We start from the raw sequence: 19364 nt of genomic DNA on the forward strand, positions 1-19364 counted from the left end.
TAACATCAAAAAGAATAAAATGCTTAGGAATTAATTTAACCAAGGAGGTAAAAGACTTGTACACTGATAACTACAAGGCATTAAGGAAAGAAATTGAAGAAGACACAAGTGAATGGAAAAATAGTGTGTGTTCATGGATTGGAGGAATTAATATTGTTAAAATGCCCATAGTATCCAAAGTGCTATACAGATTTAATAAAATCCCTGGCAAATTTCCAATAGCATTTTTCACAAAGGTAGGAAAAATAATCCTAAAAATCATATGGAACCACAATGACTCAAAACAGCCAAAGCAATCTTGTGAAAGAAGAAAAAAGCTGGAGGCATCATATTTTCTGATTTCTATTTGTATTACAAACCTATAGTAATCAAAGCAGTATAGTACTGGCATATAAACAAACACATAGACCAATGGAACAGAATGAATAACCCCCAAATAAACCCACACACGTACAGTCAACTGATCTTTAACAAAAGTGCCAAGGATACAAAATGCAGAAAAGATAGCTTCTTCAGTAAATACTGGATATCCATATTCAAAAGAATGAAATTGGACCCTTATCTTATACCATATACAAAAATCAACTTAAAATAAATTAAAGACCTAAATATAAGACCTTAAATTGTAAAACTCCTAGAAGAAAAAATAAGGAAAAATACCTTTTACATTGGTCTTGGCAATGAATTTTTTTATAGGACACCAAAAGCACAGGCAACAAAAATAAACTAAGGAAATAACACATTTCCTAAGGAATGGGAGAAAATATTTGCAAATCATATGTCCAATAATGAGTTAATATCCAAAATATTTAAGAAACTCCTATAACTCAATAAGAAAAAAATAACCAGATTAAAAAATGAGCAATTGAATAGACATTTCTTTAAAGAAGAGATACAAATGGCCATAGGTTTATGAAAATGTGGTCACCATTACTAATCATCAGAGAAATGCAAACCAAAACAACAGTGAGATATCACCTCAGACCTCTTAGAATTGCTATGATTAAAAATTTTTAAAGATAAATGTTGGTGAGGATGTGGACCGTAGGGAACTCTGGTGCACTGTTGGAGGGGATACAAATTGGCACAGCCATTTTGGAACACAGTATGGAGGGTCTTCAAAAAATTAAAAATAGCACTGCTGTGTGATTCAGCAATCCCATTTCTGGGCCTATATCCAGAGGAATTATCATCAGGATCTCAAAGAGATACCTGCACTCTTATGTTCATTGCACCATTAGTTACTCACAATAGCCAAGATACGGAAACAAGCTAAATATCTATCAATGGATGAATGAATAAAGAAAATTTGGTATATATATACAATGGAATATCTTTCAAACTTAAAAGAAAAAGAAGGAAATCATGCAATTTGCAACAACGTGAATGAACTCGGTGGATGATATACTAGGTGGAAAATAAACCAGACACAGAAAGACAAATACTGCATCATCTCACTTGTATGTGGAATCTAAAATAGTAATACTCATAGAAGCAGAGAGTAGAATGTTTGTTGTTAGGGGGCTTGGAGAGAGAGAAATGACATGATGGTCAAAGGGTGCAAAGTTTCAGTTAGGCAAGATAAATAAGTTCTCGAGATCTGCTCTACAGCATAGCGCCTGTAGCTAACAATACTGTATTGTATACTTAAAACTTGCTAGGAGGCAATCTTTTGTTAAGTGTCTTACCACACACAAAAATATAATGATAATAATAAAAGAAGGGCAGGAGGAAACTTTGTGAGGTGCTGGATATATTTATGGCCTTGATTGTAGCGAAGGGTAGCAGAATGTACCACCCCAAAATATGACTGTAGGAGTTTAGGACATGCCAACCCAAAATATGCTGCTTTAGGAGATTGATTATTTTGAGCTGTAGGTACTTGAAAGACATGAAATGCAGGGAGAGCTTTCACTGAACCCTCCTTATCAGCCTAAAGACAGATCCTCTAAAAGAACGCAGTTGTCATAAATCTCCTCCCTGGGAGTTTCGTCAACCAGGGAAGATTTACTCTTATCACAGGAGAGGAGACTAGAAGTGGACACCACAGCCAGACAAACTTTGTCACAAACAATCATACCTCCCATTTATTCTTCTGAGGGTCCATTCATCTTTCCTAAAATCTCTTTTACTCTCCTCTAAGATGCCTCATCTTCTCTCCCCTTTCCCTGTGAAAATGTTATTTAATCCTGATTCTAAGCTGCCTCTTTGAATTACTCATTTTCCCCTGGATATCTCCCACACATATATGCACATACATGAGGCATACATGTTAATAAACTGCTTTTTGTTTTTCTCTTGTTAATCTCTTTTATTACAGAGGTCTCAGCTAAGAACTCAGAGGGTAGAGGAAAAATTATTTTTCATCCCCTGTGATGGTGATGGTTTCATTCCTCAAACTCAGCAATTTGTATACATTAAATTTGTATAGCTTTTCCATGTCAGTCATAATTCAATAATTATTTTTTAAAAAGTTCATACCGGTGTAATGGGTTTTAAGAGATTTCACCTGTATGTGACCTTAAATACACTCCCCAAACAAGAAAAATTATTACCTTTCAACTGAGATATAACTTTTAAAATGTGTATTTAAGAGTAAAAGAAAAAAAATAGGAAGCTATACACATTCATGCTCCATGTCTGAAAACAGAGGATGATCTGTATCATACTCAGTTACTATTTCCTTATTCTCTGAGGAAACTAGTTTGAGGGCCAAGATCAAACCTTAATCATCAATATAATCCCCTTTGGCGTGCTCATCCATAATCTACAGCATAGTATTTTCACACAAATAATTGCTCTGTAAATATTTGCAAGTAAAGTAAATTATTAAAATTTAAAGTCAAGAAGAGGAAGAGAATCAGACCTTGGATAGAATGTCAAAATAGGTATATAGCAAAACTTAAATAAAAGATAGCCACTCACAGATTTGCTTGCATAATCCATAGTAGTGAGAACAGATGGACACAATTTTTTTTTCAGTGAAAATGAGGCCAAGAACAAACGTCTTATTATGGTAACACATAAACTCACATATACACATCTGTATGTTAAAAATGTATATTTACTGTTTCTCACGTGACAAAATCATTCTACATGTATTATTTTGATGCTTCCAATAACCCTTTAGAGGAGAGATAGTCACTCCTTATATAGTCACATCCTACTAACATCATTTCTTTGAAGAAGTCTTTGTTTTACATTCCAAATCAAATTGCTCCCTCCCTCCATGTGACATTACAATATATTACGGAGACTTTTATTACAGCAATTTTAACATTTTGTTTAAATTAGTTTTTAACTACATATTTTTTAACTATTTATTCCTTGGATACAAAAGATGAGCTTTGAAAGTATTTATTTTGACATAATGTTTCATTACATGTCGAATGAATGATGAAGTGTTTGTTGAATAAATGAATGGAGGAATTATTTTTCTCTTGTGAGATTAAAGGCAATAATTTTAGCCTATAGTTAGCAGAATAGGTGTGGGCATCAAAAATTAAGAAGGCTTAGATGGAGTGTTCTACGTTCATAAACTAAATTAAGAGGAAAGTAGAGAGTGATTAATGTAGACAAGTATAACAGAACATATGCTATCACTCCTAGTGTGGATTAGACAGCATGCTTCCTCTATTAATACTTGTTTACAGACCCATATAATCTTTGCCTTCAGTAAAATTCAAGAAATTGTCTGCTTTATACCCGGTAATAGAAAAAAGATTTTGGTTGAAGAAAGCATTTGGGGAAAAAGGAGAAAAAAGATGGTTGATGTGTCTGTTTCCTTTGTCTCACCATGGATTAAACTTGAGCATCTTAGATTGAGAAATGAGGGCCCCAAACTCTAAGTTTTATGGGAAGACTGTATGAGTCTCTAGACAGGGTGTTCAGGTAACTCCATGTGGCAACAGATTGGCAAGAAGCCCTTCTCCTCCACTGAAAACTCAGCATCATTCTGACCCTCCAAGGAGGAGAAGTCCTCAGAAAATTGGGAGATAGCTCCCCTGGTGGCATTTCAGGATGACAAGTAGTTGTATGGTGAAACTTTATAAACCAGGGAAGCAGGTGTGGGCAGGTGGAAGCTGAAACAAGAGAGTAATACCAGAGTAACACAACTTGAGGACTACAGTTGTTTCTTTTCTTTTGGGTTTTTTTTTGGCCACATCCCGTGGCATGTGGGATCTTAGTTCTCTGATCAGGGATTGAACCTGCGCCCTCTGCATTGGAAGGCAGAGTCTTAACCACTGGACCACCAGGGAAGTCCCAGGACTGCAGTTTATAAATTGACAAATGCGTGTATGTGAAGAACGCATCTTAGAGGACACTGAAGGAGAGAGCTTACTCACACCATCATATAGGACAGAGCCATCAAATCAAGAGCCATTTGAGTGGACAAGGGATGGAAACGCGCCCTCTCCATTGGAAGGCAGAGTCTTAACCACTGGACCACCAGGGAAGTCCCAGGACTGCAGTTTATAAATTGACAAATGCGTGTATGTGAAGAACGCATCTTAGAGGACACTGAAGGAGAGAGCTTACTCACACCATCATATAGGACAGAGCCATCAAATCAAGAGCCATTTGAGTGGACAAGGGATGGAATTGCCAAGCAATTTTGAGGACCCAACAGAAACTGGAAACCATAAATCTGCCCCATCTGGCAGAGTTATATAGTTTTCTACAGCAAAGCTCAGGATGGGGAAAAAGCTTTTGATTATAGAGATCCAGTTTGGGAGTGTATTTATATGAAAGCAGCAAAGAGCAGGAGAAGGGAATTGAAGAGAGTGTGACCTGAAAGTCCAGTCATGATGACGAATTTAGTTTAGAAAATAAAGCCAAGAAGCAAATGATAATCTAAAAATATATGGAGGGATTTAAAAGCTGAAGTGAATGAAAAAATATATTTAGCAGAGATAAGTTTGTTATCAGATAGATTTCAAATTAATGGCTTAGAATGTAGTTCAGTTCAGGGAGATAATAAATCCTGACTGTGTCCTCAGGTGTTGTTTGCTGAAGAAAAATAAAGTGAAAGTTACTGCTATAGAAAAGATTAAGAAATTGTGAGGAAACAAGTTATTCAGGATAAGGCAAGAGTGGGAATAGAATAAAACAAAGTGAGTCAGATGTATTTTCTTCCCAGAGGGCAGGAATATGTCTGCATTTTAAAAATGTATTGAGGAAAAGAAATTAACCCTGACTATTTTAAACAATTCCAAAATCCCATTCATTAAACATATAAGACTTTCTTTTTCATTCACAGCATGGTACTATTGGGTATGTAGTGGGCCACCTCCAGGGCAACACTGATATCTGGGATCCTTTCTTGCCCTTGGGCTATTAGGATTTTGCTGCATCTGGCTGGGAGATGGTGAGGGGAGGAAAAGAGTGAAGAGGATGGGGTGAGATGGAGGTGGTACATTTTAGGTCTGTTCACTTCGCTGGCTAGACCTCAGTTGGTTCTACATAACTGCAAGAGAGCTGGGAAACTTAACATGGTTGTGTCCTGGAAAGAAAAGTCTTATGTGTCTCCTTTACTCTCAGTACATCACTTCTGGTGGTCAAATATATAGGGGCTTTTCCTCACAGCAAGCAATTCTGAGACACAAGTTGGGTGTCCTGCAATTCAATTCAGTTATGACACTATCTACCTGGAGTTAGCATCAGATCCTAAAGGTTAAGGGCTCAATCACCCCATTCCCCCCACTTCAGAAGCCAGTTGCAAGACCAGGTTGTTATCTGTGCTTCTGAGCAGCTGACTCTAAATCAGAGGTTCCCACCACTCTCCCCTTGGTTCAATTAATTTGCTGGAGTGTCTCACAGAACCCAGTACTTACGAGAAAGAGTTTACTTACTAGGTTACTGGTTTATGATAAAAATATAAAACTCAAGAACAGCCAGATAGAAGAGATGCATGGGGTAACATATGTGGAAAGGGGCTTGGAGGTCCCATGACCTCCCCCTGCACCTTCACGTGTTCACCAACCCAGGAGCTCTCCAACCTGTCCTGCTGGGTTTTTATGGAGACTACAATATATAGCCACAGTTGATTAAATTATTGGTTATTAGTGATTGGACTCAATATCCAGCTCTTTTGCACTCTCCAGAGATGGGGGGAGGGGTGGGACTGAAAGTTTTACCCCTCTAATCACGTGGTTGGTTGTGCTTGCAAACCCCTCATCCTTAGGGGCTTTCCAGAAGTCATTTCATTAACATAAACTCAGATATGGTTAAAAGGGGCTTGTTATGTATAACAAAATATGCTTATTGTAATTATCAAGTTATTTAAGATCATTAAATAAAATCAATTCATTTGAAATTTTGGCCCTGCTCATTTTATTTTTAATGTCTGTAAACCAGGCACAATTATTTTTCTTATTTTTTAACACCTTTGGTTTTGGGGGTGTTTGTTTATTTTTAATTGAAGTAGTTTATTTACAATGTTGTGTTAGTTTCTGCTATACAGCAAAGAGATTCATTTATACATATATATACATTCTTTTTTATATTCTTTTCCATTATGGTTTATCATAGGATACTGAATATAGTTCCCTGTGCTATATAGTAGGACCTTGATGTTTATCCATTCCATATATAAGAGCTTACATCTGCTAACTCCAACCTCCCACTCCATCTCTCCCCAACCCCTTACCCCTTGACAACCACAAGTCTGTTTATGTCCCTGAGTCTGTTTCTGTTTTATAGACAGGCTCATTTGTGTCATATTTTAGATTCCACATATAAGTGATATCATATGGTATTTGTCTTTCTCTTTCTGACTTACTTCACTTAGTATGATAATCTCTATTTGCATCCATGTTGCTGCACATGACATTCTTTCTTTCTTTTTTATGGCTGAATAGTATTCCATTGTGTATATGTACCACATCTTTTTTATCCATTCATCTGTCAATGGACATTTAGATTGTTTCCATGTCTTGACTATTGTGAATAGTGCTGCTGTGAACATAGGGGTGCATGTATCTTTTTGGATTAGAGTTTTCTCTGGATATATGCCCAGGAGTGGGATTGCTGGATCATATGTTAATTCTATTTTTAGTTTTCTGAGGAACCTCTATACCCATTTTCCATAGTGGCTGTATCAACTTGCATTCCCACCAACAATGTAGGAAGCTTCCCTTTTCTCCACATCCTCTCCAGCATTTATTTGTAGAGTTTTTAATGATTGCCATTCTGACCCATGTGAAATGGTACCTCATTGTAGTTTTGAATTGCATTTCTCTATTAGCAATGTTGAGTATCTTTTCATGTGCCTATTGGCCATTTGTATTTCTTCTTTGAAGAAATGTCTATTTAGGTCTTCTGCCCATTTTTGATTGAGTTGTTTGCTTTTTTGTTGTTGAGTTGTATGAGCTGTTTGTATATTTTGGAAATTAAGCCCTTGTCAGCTGCATAGTTTGCAAATATTTTCTCCCATTCTGTAGGTTTTCTTTTTGTTTTATTTATGGTGTCCTTTGCTCTTCAAAAGCTTGTAAGTCTGATTAGGTCCCATTTGTAGATTTTTGTTTTTATTTCTATTGTCTTGGGTGACTGACCTAAGATATATGTTTCTGATTTATGTCAGAGAATGTTTTGCCTATGATCTCTTCTAAGAGTTTTAAGGTGTCATGTCTTATGTTTAAAAGTCTTTAAGCCATTTTGAGTTTATTTTTGTGTGTGGTGAGAGGGTGTGTTCTAACCTCATTGATTTACATGCAGCTGTCCAACTTGCCCAAAACCACTTGCTGAAGAGACTGTCTTTTTCCCATTGTATATTCTTGCCTCTTTGTCAAAGATTAATTGACCATAGGTGTGTGGGTTTACTTCTGGGCTCTCTGTTCTGTTCCATTGATCCATATGTCTGTTTTGTGTCAAAACCACTCTGTTTTAATTACTATAACTTTATAGTATTGTCTGAAGTCTGTGAGGGTTATGCCTCCTGCTTTGTTCTTTTCTTCAGGATTTCTTTGGCAATCCTCGGTCTTTTATGGTTCCATATGAATTTTAGAATTATTTGTTCTAGTTCTCTGAAAAATGTCATGGGTAATTTGATAGGGATCACATTAAATCTGCAGATTGCTTTGGGTAGTGTGGCCATTTTAACAATATTAATTCTTCCAGTCCAAGAGCACTGGATGCCTTTCCATTTCTTTGAATCATCTTCAATTTCCTTTATTAATGTTTTATAGTTCTCAGCGTATAAGTCTTTCACCTCAGGCACAATTATTTTTTTCCTTCTAGGTCAACAGACTATTAGGAATTCCTCACGAGTTCATAGGTATTCATGGTTAAGCATTCAACTTCTACCTGAATCTAAGAGCAAACCAGAAGCTGTTGCTTGAAAATCAAACAATTATCTGAAGAAGAGAGCATGTTTTTTTCTCCCAAATCTGAGATCTGCACTGTGATATTTGTATTAGGATCTTCCTGAAGCTTCATAAAAATTTTATATTTTCTACAGACAATTTGAGTGAATCTGGATTAGCTTGATCAAAAGCCCATGTGTAATTCTGCTTATGGCATCGTGGTATTGCTGCAGAGACTTTTCCTGCTGTGGGCTACACTCACAAGTGGAAGTGTTATGGCTTACTTAGTAAATGGGTCAGAGTAGTACACTCAAATGTAGTGTATTTTTGCCATCAACATCTAAACATTTTCACCAAAATTTTGCACCAGCTTATTGTGTCTCATCATGCTCTAGACTCCTGGAACCCCAGAAGCTTCACTGAGGTAACAGTCCTCTGAATTTTCTGGCATTTATCTTCTACTTTCTAGTCATGATAAGGCATTTAAAATATTTGCAAGGTTTTACTCGTCAAGTCCAATTATCTTAATGTCATCAGTATTATAGGCAAGACTGATGCTCTGTGAAGTGCTAGTGTGATGTTCTGTGGAACATCAGGATGGTTGAGATCTTTGTAGGCCTTTACTTGGCATAGATCAAAACCAACTGTGGAGATGTTCTGCTGTTTGCCAAGTGAAAGTAAATGACTTCTGGTAGGGCTTCATATAAAGAGAAACCACTTACCAGTTCCATAGTTGAATACCAGTATGTGAGGGTCTTTGTTGAATTGCTTTCTAGAACTGTAGCTGTAACTGGAGTCACCATATGAATAAATTGTAATAGCTCATAGCCATCTCTCAAGACCAGTCTTCTTTCTACACAAGCCAAATATACATTAAATGCGGATGTGATCGTCCTTGATGGTAGCATGAATCTCTGTAATGCCCTGAGGAAGACTTATTTTACTAATAGAGTGATAGAATCAAGACAAAGCTCCATTTAATTCCTTGACCATATAAAATGCCTATGGGAGTGGTTAACTATTGTGGCATTTCAATTCTGTAGAATTAATGTCATGTCAGGGCTAGTGTGAAGTAATCAATAAAAATTTTCATTATTTTACCATCTTCATTGCTAAGACACCGTGGTAAATAACTTCAAGTTCCTTTAGAAAAGGCTAGGAGAAAGACTTACAGTATAAATTTTGACTGGGTGGCAGAACATTTTCTCAAGCAGAAAGGGGTTCCTCTTTTATTCAGAAGGCCTTGTGTTTGTGAACTGTCTCATATCTAGGAATTTTTTGAGGAGCAATCTTTATTACGATTAAAAAATTCAAACTTTTGTTCAAGAGAGCTAGAACTTTTCCACTTATACAAGCCAAGTAACATTTTAGTATAATACCCATCTATTTCAGTTCTTTAGATACTATAATATATAAGCTAATGACAAAGGTCTCCGAGGATAAAAACATTCCGATCATGACTGAATATTTTTCAATTATGATAAACATGCTCACCTGACTCTGTCATTTAAGTGCCATCACTTGACCCACACAATCCCAGGATCCTGCACTCAGTGAATTCAGGAAGCCCAGTTTAATGACAGCAGTTCTCACAGTCATTTTGTCATTATGATGATATTCTCACAGAGCTCTCAGGGGTGTTAGTATTCCCCTCACTAATGTATTTTTTGCAGTTTTGCTAGTATGCCAGTATCCATAGTAAGTGTATATGTGAGAAGCTCTTACATAAGAAATCAATTCTGATATTTCCATCTATCTATATCTTTAGTTATCTTCCTTTGCAGATTTTATTTAAAAATAAGTTCTGGTATTTCATTTTTATTGTGTCAGCTATCTTTACATCCAGATTTCAGTCAACCAAACAAACTGAAAGGGACCCTCTCAACTTGCTTAAGCTGACACACTGAATAGGGAGTTTCTGCTTAGTGTATCATGGATACATAGCAAACAAGCTTTTCCCAATTCAACATTTCTATTCCACCCTGATCCAGCTCCTAGGGGCCTTTTCCACACATGCTGTCTAGGCTTTGCTATGTAAACTGCCAACATCTTGGAATTATTTAGGTCTGTATGGTACCTCTCCACAGGCCAGACTTTGCACTTGACCTCTTAGAGTACACAGGGCCTTTCTTTGAGTTTAGAAGCAATGAGTAGAGGTGGAGGTGCATTCTTAAGAGCAGTCTCATGCATGAAAACTACTCCAGAAGAGCAAAGTCAGCTAAGAGGAAACTACCCACCTGACAGAGGAAGAAGGGCTATTTCTACAGACAGAGAAAGCTCTTAGAATTTGAACATTCAAGGTCTAAGCTTCATTTGCATTTTCCAATAAATGTGTGATAGTGAAGTGCCTCTGATGCTATAGGGATGGCTTAAGGAGCTGTTGACTGTGTAGCAGGAATGTACTGGGAGTTGAAACATCTGGTCATGTAACTTGCTTGTGCTGTTAGTACCTGCTTGAGTTCAAAATTATGTGCACATCTCCCTTAGTGATTAAGTATTTTAACCTTATTTTTTCTTGGCTTAGTGATATCAGAGACTCTTAGTGTGCCAAGGGAGTATAACATGACTTTGCCCTAAGTAAAGTATAATTCCCTAATCCAGGATTGCCTCAGGCTCCATGCAGTCTTTTCGCCAGACATACTTTGAGTGCCATATCCTTGGTTCTAAGTCCAAGTAGCATAACAACTCCTTTCCAACTTAAATACACTGGAAATCAGTTTTCTTTCTCTGGGCCACACTCATAGATATCAATAAATGCATTATCGCAGCACTACATAAAATATATTTCTTATTCTCTTCCTTAACCTTGCACCATCAGAATCTTTTCAAATGTTACCATTCTGATTGGTGGCATTCCTCTCCTTCCCAATTAATGCTCCTGCTTTCATATAACATAATTAGCATGACCATAAATCACCCCATATTGACTGAAATATAAACAAAATTATACCAGTCATCAAGGATCAAGGTTGAGTATGTGTATTTGTATTCTTAACACTAAAGCTTGCCCTACAATATCAGAAAATCATGATTTAAGGGGAATTGATATTTTTAAATGATCCCAAAATTAAGTTATCTAAACCCATGCTTTTACAATATTATTTTTAAATTGCAATGTATATTGTTTTCTTCAAGAAATTGGTAATCCTAGTGATAGTCCTAACAAATTTATTTAGTTGGTGGGAATGTCAATAAATTACGTGTACTTAAGCTGCAAGATGCATTTTAGTGTGGAAGGAAGTCTTTTTGAGAGAAACTCAAACAGTTGAGCCTTCTCTGTCAATATCACTGTGTTAGAAGTTGTGAACCAAGTTTCTTCCTTACAGAAAGGTGGCATTAACAAGAGCCTTAATTGGTATTTTGAGAAATAGTTGGTCAAAAGTGTCTTAGGAGTGGGTGAAATTATTATTCCAGGTCACAGCCCTTGGGAAATTCATCTTTATCCATGTAGGAGGAAAGAAACAGCTGGGAAACAACAAAGAAACAACATCTCAAGTTCCAGAGAAGTTGAGGAAGGTGGTGCTAACAGTGGAAAATTTTCAGTCCTTTAAAGACTCTTATACCCTAGTCTTTAAAGTACAGTCATAGTTTGGGTTTTTAACAAGGAAGAGAATCAGGAACTTATGTCATTCCTTTAAAAGGTAACTATTCCTGCCAAGATGATAACCCCACTTATTGGATCTATTATTGGTAGGTCTCTTTGTGATGTGAAATAGGTTTATTCTATGACCTGAATGCTTGTGTCTCCCTACAAATTAATTTATGTTGAAATACTAACCACCAAAGTGATGGTATTAGGAGGTGGAGACTTTGTTATGTTAATTAGGTCATGAGGGCAGACCCTTCATGATTGGGATTAGTGCCCTTATGAATGAGATTTCAGAGAGCTAGCTCACCCCTTCTGCCATGTGAGGACACAAGAAGGTGCCCACCAGGAAGTGGGCTCTCACCTGACATTGAATGTGCTGGCGCTTTGATCTTGAACTTCCCAGCCTCCAGTACAGTGAAAAATAAATTATTGTTGGTTATAAGCCATCCAGTTTGTAATACTAGACCAAACAGACTAAGACAGTTTATACTTTAAAATAGTAATTTATATAATTTTTCTTTTCACTTTTTTTTGGGGGGGGTGGGGTAAGTTCTGCTTCCTTAGAGCCCTGCATCTGAGGCTCAATGAGGGTAGACGTCAACAAAGAGAAAGGAGAGATCATTGAGCTTTGTCTTTCCAGACAGAGTTTTTCAAAATAGACTCTTACAAAAACCCAAAGACAATAGTCACAAATTGATTGCAAGAGGGATCTACTTAAGAAAGAAGAGTTTTCTGATCTCCATAAATTTACATATAATTTTCATGAGCAAAATTTGAAGGAAAAGGAGGAATTAGCTAGACTCTAAGGAGGTAAAAACATTCTCTCTATAAAATATAGGAACATTATGCCAGGACTCACTGACCAGATACATTCCCATTTCCCTTAAGGTTCCTTAGACTAGTTATAGGTTATTGTTGTTTTGGCTTATCAGAGTAAATCAAAAGGAAAACACACACACGCGCACATATGCACACACACACACACACAAAAGAAATCTGCCTTTCTGTGTGTCATGTATCCTGAGTGGATATTTTGGAATGACTTGGATGAGTTATACAAAAGTAGATTATTGTTACAAAAATAAATGAGGTTCATGTCTGTATTCCAAGTAATATTTTTTTTATGAATAGGAGATAAGTCTCATTAATCAACAGTTAATTTCTGAACCTCATTTAAATAGAGATATTTAAAAATGATTCTAATATTTAAAAGGAAGCCCATTTTTCCATAAAACTTTCTAATATCAACTAATCACTTCAGTTTCTATAAGACAGAGAAATTTAATAACATTTAATAAATGAGCATTCTTTGAAAATGTTAGTGTGTCTTTTGTTTATTTTGAGCATGCTCTATCATGTGTTGTCAACAACCAAAAACTATAAAGAATGAAATGCACAAAGATATATAATGGGAGCTTCTGATATTTTGCTACCAGGCAAAATAATTGAAGAATCAATGTGAGATAAGCTTAATCATTGGGATCAGAAGACATGATGTATTTTCAAGGATTTAATTTTATCAGATCAAGATGTCTTAAAATGTATACAATAACTCATAAGTCATAAATAAAGGATATGTTTTGCCTTATGTTCACATATCAAACTTTGGCAACTTTCTTTTTTATGGATAATAATAGGATCCTGATATTTCCAAAGAAGCAGCAAAGTTCATTTGAGTCTAGTCAATACAAGGTCAAAGACAAACTGCCTGAAATTATAAATATATTTCCTGTCACTGATTATTTTCACATATTAATTTTATCTACCTTATGTGTGGTTTTGCAATGGTTAAGCATTTTGTCTCCTTTTCTTACTGATTCTGTTTAATAGTCAGTGAATTATATTTCCTCTACTGTTTTTATGTAGATTTTTAATATTTTATTTCTCTCGCTTAGAGAACTGCCTGAAAACAAATTAACTGACAAAAATTGTTTGGAAATTGTTCTTCAAATATTATTTTCCATGCATTAGTTCCCAGGGTCATTTAAAATATAAAACCTATTTAAGAAAAAAATTACATTTTCTTAAGTCTCTTTATTTTTAAGATAAAATTTATATTCCATTAACTATGATAATATTACCTATTTAAAAATTTAGCATTTCTATGCATTTTGTCCTACAATTAAGGAGCTTTTTCGAGTACCATTTTAAGTATAATTTCTTACACTATTTCATTATATTGCTACAATTTAAAACAATTTTTGCTTTCAAGATTGAAGCTATAGAAAGAAGCATGTTCAATCTCAGTGACAAGTTTAGATATAGAAAAATGAACCAAATGCTAAGAAACATACAGAGTTTAAAAGCCCCTCTTCCAGAGTTTACAAAAAAAATTCTGATAAAAGGATGAAAAATTCTTCAAGTTGCATGAAATTTGCAAAATTACCCCTGTGATACAAAAATTATAAATAATTGGAAGCCTGTACCTAGAAGTGTTTACTTTTGATCAAATTGTTATTTTGAGTAATTTGTCATTATGATCAATTTATCAAATCAACTAGTTCTTTTACAATTTTTCACCTATGTTTAAATAAAATGGTTCTACATTTGCTGGTGTCAGCCCTTAACTGCAAAGTCACTAGAAATTAAAATACTGTTCAAGGTAACTATTTATAAAATTCCTTTTTTCCCCCTTATCCACTGAACTCGTGGCACAGCAGTATCTTGGAACATATATCAATATAATTTTTACAATATACACTTTAATCATTTTCAAAAATTTAATTTCTTGTGACTAGGGAAGATAGAGAAAACTAATATTTCCCTGTACTAGCAGAAGAAATAGTTGAATACATGTTTACTGAAATGCTTATTTTAAAATATCTTCTCCTTTCTTTTTTAATATTATACTTTAGAAAAATCCCTAAAACATGAATTAACTTTCTGGTAATTGTTCACCCCATCAGATAAAGCATAATTTATTGTGACACATGTAAAACCCAGTATCAGGTAGTAATTTTAAAAAGACAATATTTCCAATGGAACAGTCTGCTAAATTTTCTTGCTAAGTTATCTCACTCGGACATACAGAGCCTCAATTTGAGGGAACTTTGCAATTACATAATACTGAGTGAAGACCAACTTATCTTCCTTCTACTGCAGTCTCTCCCCTCCTTCTCTTCCTTTCTCATCCTGCCTTCCCTTTCCATTCCCTCATCCTCCTCACTCTCCTTCTTCATTCTTCTTTCTCCTTTATAATGTGAGTTGTAGTACTTAAATAATAAAAATACATTTAGAAATATTATATACCCTAAAAACATATCTGCACAACAAAGCAAACTCTTAGTATGAAAGGTTTTCACTTCTAAGAGCTCACATTGACACTTTGCCCACACAGTATGGAATAAAGGAATGTTCTTCAAAATCATTCTGCTATTATCATTTGGTGATGAAGACTATAAGTAGCATCATGAAGCGGTAATATAAACGTTATTAAAATGGATAAATTGAAACCATATTTAGAAGTCAAGAAACAAAATTCAGAAAGGGAGAAAGACTATAAGCTATTCTTACAGATGAAGAAAGCAAGACAAAAAACAAAGACAACTACAACTTGTGAATACCAGGTCGGGTTAACTCAGTGCTTGATTCATAGGCTGAGATTCATGGTTTGGTTGAATGGTCAGGGACTTGAACGGGACATGATTGGACAATTGGTGAAAAGGAATATGGAGACGTATGTTTATAGACCTCTCTCTGAATGGGAAAAAAATGTGAACATGTTTGTATCCCATGTGAATGGTCACCAAAGGTTGACCTCAGCAGAGGAGGATTTTAATAATCAAGTAGATAGGATGACCTCTTTGGTGGATATCAGTCAGCTTCTTTCCCTAGCCACCCCATCATTGCCCAAAGGGCTCATGAACAAAGGGCCATAGTGGCAGGGGTGGAGGTTATATGTGGACTCAGCAATATGGACTTCCAAGGCTAATCTCATCAAGGCTAATCTGGCTACAGCTAATGCTGAATGTCCAATCTGTCAGAAACAGAGACCACTACTGAGTTTCTGGCACTGTTCTGAATACGGAGTATATGGCATTCTTCCCCAGGGTGATCAGCCAGGTACCTGATAGCAGGTTGATTAAATTTGACCAATTCCATCATGGAAGTGGTAGAATTTTGTTCTTACTGGAATAAATACACTCTGGATATGGATTTGGCTTCCCTGCATGCAATGCTGCTGCCAAAACTGTCATCCATGGACCTAGAGAATGCCTTATCCATCATTACGGTATTCTACATAGCATTGTTTCTGATTAAGGAATTCACTTCACAGCAAAAGAATTGCATCGGTGGGCCCATACACATGGAATTCACTAGTCTTACTATGTTCTCCACTATCCTGAAATGACTGGCTTGATAGAGCAGTGGAATGGCCTTTTGAAGATTCAGTTACAATACCAGCTAGGTGGCAATAACTTGCAGGGCTTGAGCAAGCTTCTCAAGAAGGCTGTGTATACTCTGAAACAGCATCCAATATATGGTCCTGTTTCTCCCATAGCCAAGATGCACAGGTCCAGGAATCAAGGAGTGGAAGGATTGTCACCACTCACTATTACTCCTAATTAACAACGAGCAAGATTTTTGCTTCCCATTCCCATCTCCTTATGCTTTGCTGGACTGAGGTCTTAGTTCAAGAGGGAGGGATACTTCCATCTTGATTCTATGATTCCATAGAACTGGAAGTTAAGACTGCCACCCAGCTAATTTGGGGTCCTCATGTCTCTGACTCAACAGGCAAAGAAGGGAGTTTTTATGCTGGTTGAGTGATTAATCCTGTCTACCAAGGGGAAATTGAACTACTACTCCACAATGAAGGTAAGATAATAGTCTGGACTACAGGAGATTCCTTAGAGCGACTTTTAGTATTATCATGCCCTATAATTAAGGTCAGTACAAAACTACATCAACCTAATCTAGGCAAGACTACTAATGTCACAGACCCCTCAAAAATGAAGTTTGGAGTCACCCTGTCAGGTAAAAAACCATGACCAGCTGAGGTGCCTGCTGAAGGTAAAGGGAACACAGAATGGGTAGTGGAATAAAGTAGTCATAAATACCCACTATAATCACATGACCAGTTACAGAAATGAGGACTGTAAGTGTCATGAGTATTTTCTCCTTATTTTCTATGAATATGTGTATGAGCAAATATCTTTGTTTTCTTTCCTCCTTTATTCTCTTATGTAAAATAAGATGTATTGAATTTATATTATAGTATTAAAAGTATTGTTAATTTTATATTATATTATTTGAGGTATGGGATATCAAGGAAAAGAGTAAACATCAATCAAGGACTTTACCTCCGCTTCTGGGGAAGGGGTTTGTTTGTACACAATTGTATCATGTGAGGCAGAGTTATGACTGTGTTATTGTCTTTATTTGGAGATTAATTACGGTTTAAGGAGATGCATATGAGTACCAAGTTTACAAGGAGTGAACTTATGATGGCAACTTTATATGTCAGCTTGACCAAGACACAGGGTGCCCAGATATTTGGCTAAACAATTTTTTCTGGGTTTGTCTGTGAGGATGTTTCTGGATAAGATTAGCATTTGAATCAGCAGACTGAGTAATGCAAATTGCCCTCTCCAATGTGAATTGGCTTCACCCAGTACCTTGAGGATCTGAATGTATCCTATTCGTTCTATTTTTCTGGAGAACTCTGACTAATACATTGCCCTAAATTTATAGTTAAAGCTTTCTAACAGCTCTAAAATAGCATAATTTTGAGATTCTATCAATATAACAAAATTTAAATATATTAACAGCTAGATAAAAGGGAGTGACCAAAGTTGAGGAAGGCCAGTGAGGGATGAACTCTGGTTCTTTTGTCAAATTTTTTCTACATTGTAGAATCCACACTCTAACTCTTAGTGTAATATTGATACTTCAAATACGATTCTTATAGTCTTCCAGTTTTTACTTCTCCAAAATGGAAAGTATAATGTTACATCACATTCTATCTCTAAAGTATCTTTCTAGTGCTTCCTGTTGCTACCAAATATTTGTATATGTTGTCCTTGTCTGCTGTTTCTAATTTGAATAATAATTATAGTTTAATCACTTATTATTCAAAGAATGTCAAACCCATTTTCAATTTGAGCAAGTCAGTTTCTACTGTGGACTTCAATTTTCTTATCCCTGAAATGGATAAGGTTACCACTGCTGTCTTTGTTTAACCCTCAGTTTGTGCTGATGGGCCTCAAAATGGGCCTCTATTGTCTTCCACCAATATTTCACTGTTACTTTATTCTCAATATTTATTAGCTTTGTGGTGACTGTGGAAAGTGTTCTCATGTTGTGATTCAGCCTCTGTCTTAGGCAGTTACTGTGTTCTTGTAGGGAATTCTTAGAAGTCTTTCTCCTTCCCAGCTTAGTTATGGGCCAAGCATGTATTCCTGCCCTGTCTAGTAGTAGACAGTTTTTTTTCTTCTCCTTTTCCTTAACTGCAATGGATTTTCACCATTGCCTAAAGGCAGCAATGTTTCCTGTCCTCTCCTAGTAGTTTAAGGTTTTTGTTCAATAAGAGAGATTGAAGGAATGGATCTGGGCAGATTCTGTTTCCCAGGCCTTCACAACAAGGGAATCTTTCTCACGTTTCACAGTGCTGTTTTAATAAAGGCTTTGTCTGATTTGTGGAGAGAGGCCTGCAAACTATATGAAAAATCCCCTTGTATCTACAACCCCCAGAGCTTCTACATTTTCTTGTTAGCCCATATTTGTCCTTTATCTGTTCCTTAACAATTTCTGTTCAATTCTTCTTGTCTCCAGAGGCATCTACACCAGATAAGCAAGTATTCATAGTCTCTTTACCCTGTAAGCACTTGTTTTTCCTTAAATTTCAGGTTAGTTTGTTGCTCTGTGACATCAGCTCTCTGATGGGTTTAAAGTTTGTGATTTTACATTCCAGGCAGAAACCAGAAGTCTTTTGCTTTCTAAAGACCCTTTTATACTTTCAATTTGATCAAGCTGTGAACGTGGGCAGGCAAGTTTCGGAGAGCTTCATTTCAGCTCCTCTATTTAGTTCAGAAATGCGTTTTACAAAATTATTTGATTCACTATATCCTATATTATCAGTAATTGAAGAGAGAACACATAGAACCTTAGTGAGATAACCTTAAATTTAAATTGCCAATATTTCTGTTAACAAGCCCCTGAATATCATCAGGAAGGTGAAAGTAGTGTGTCTTGAATTTGAAGTTTCCTAAACAGAACTGTCCCTCCAAACTAGGTAACATAGAAGGAAGTCTAAGAAAAGTTATTTTTAAAGACCTTTCAACTCAACAATTTATGGAAAGAATAGGAATTTAGCTCAGAGAAACTGATTACTGTTAACAGTTCTATCACATCACAATAAAAAGAGTACCTTCTTTGATACTTTTGCTCTTCTTTCTGCTTCCAGAGTATCATATCCACAGATTTAATATGTATTTTGTTGCATCATAATATGTGACATGCTTTATATAATA

At 36.0% G+C, this 19364-nt stretch overlaps 1 pseudogene; it reads left to right on the forward strand.

Annotated features, from left to right (window-relative positions):
- The first annotated feature begins 4290 nt into the window (after positions 1-4290).
- Positions 4291-16994, forward strand: LOC112403733 (uncharacterized; annotated as a pseudogene).
- The last annotated feature ends 2370 nt before the right edge of the window (positions 16995-19364 follow it).

Source organism: Neophocaena asiaeorientalis, unplaced genomic scaffold (genome assembly GCF_003031525.2).
Source record: "Neophocaena asiaeorientalis asiaeorientalis breed wild unplaced genomic scaffold, Neophocaena_asiaeorientalis_V1.1 scaffold244, whole genome shotgun sequence".
NCBI lineage: Eukaryota > Metazoa > Chordata > Mammalia > Artiodactyla > Phocoenidae > Neophocaena > Neophocaena asiaeorientalis.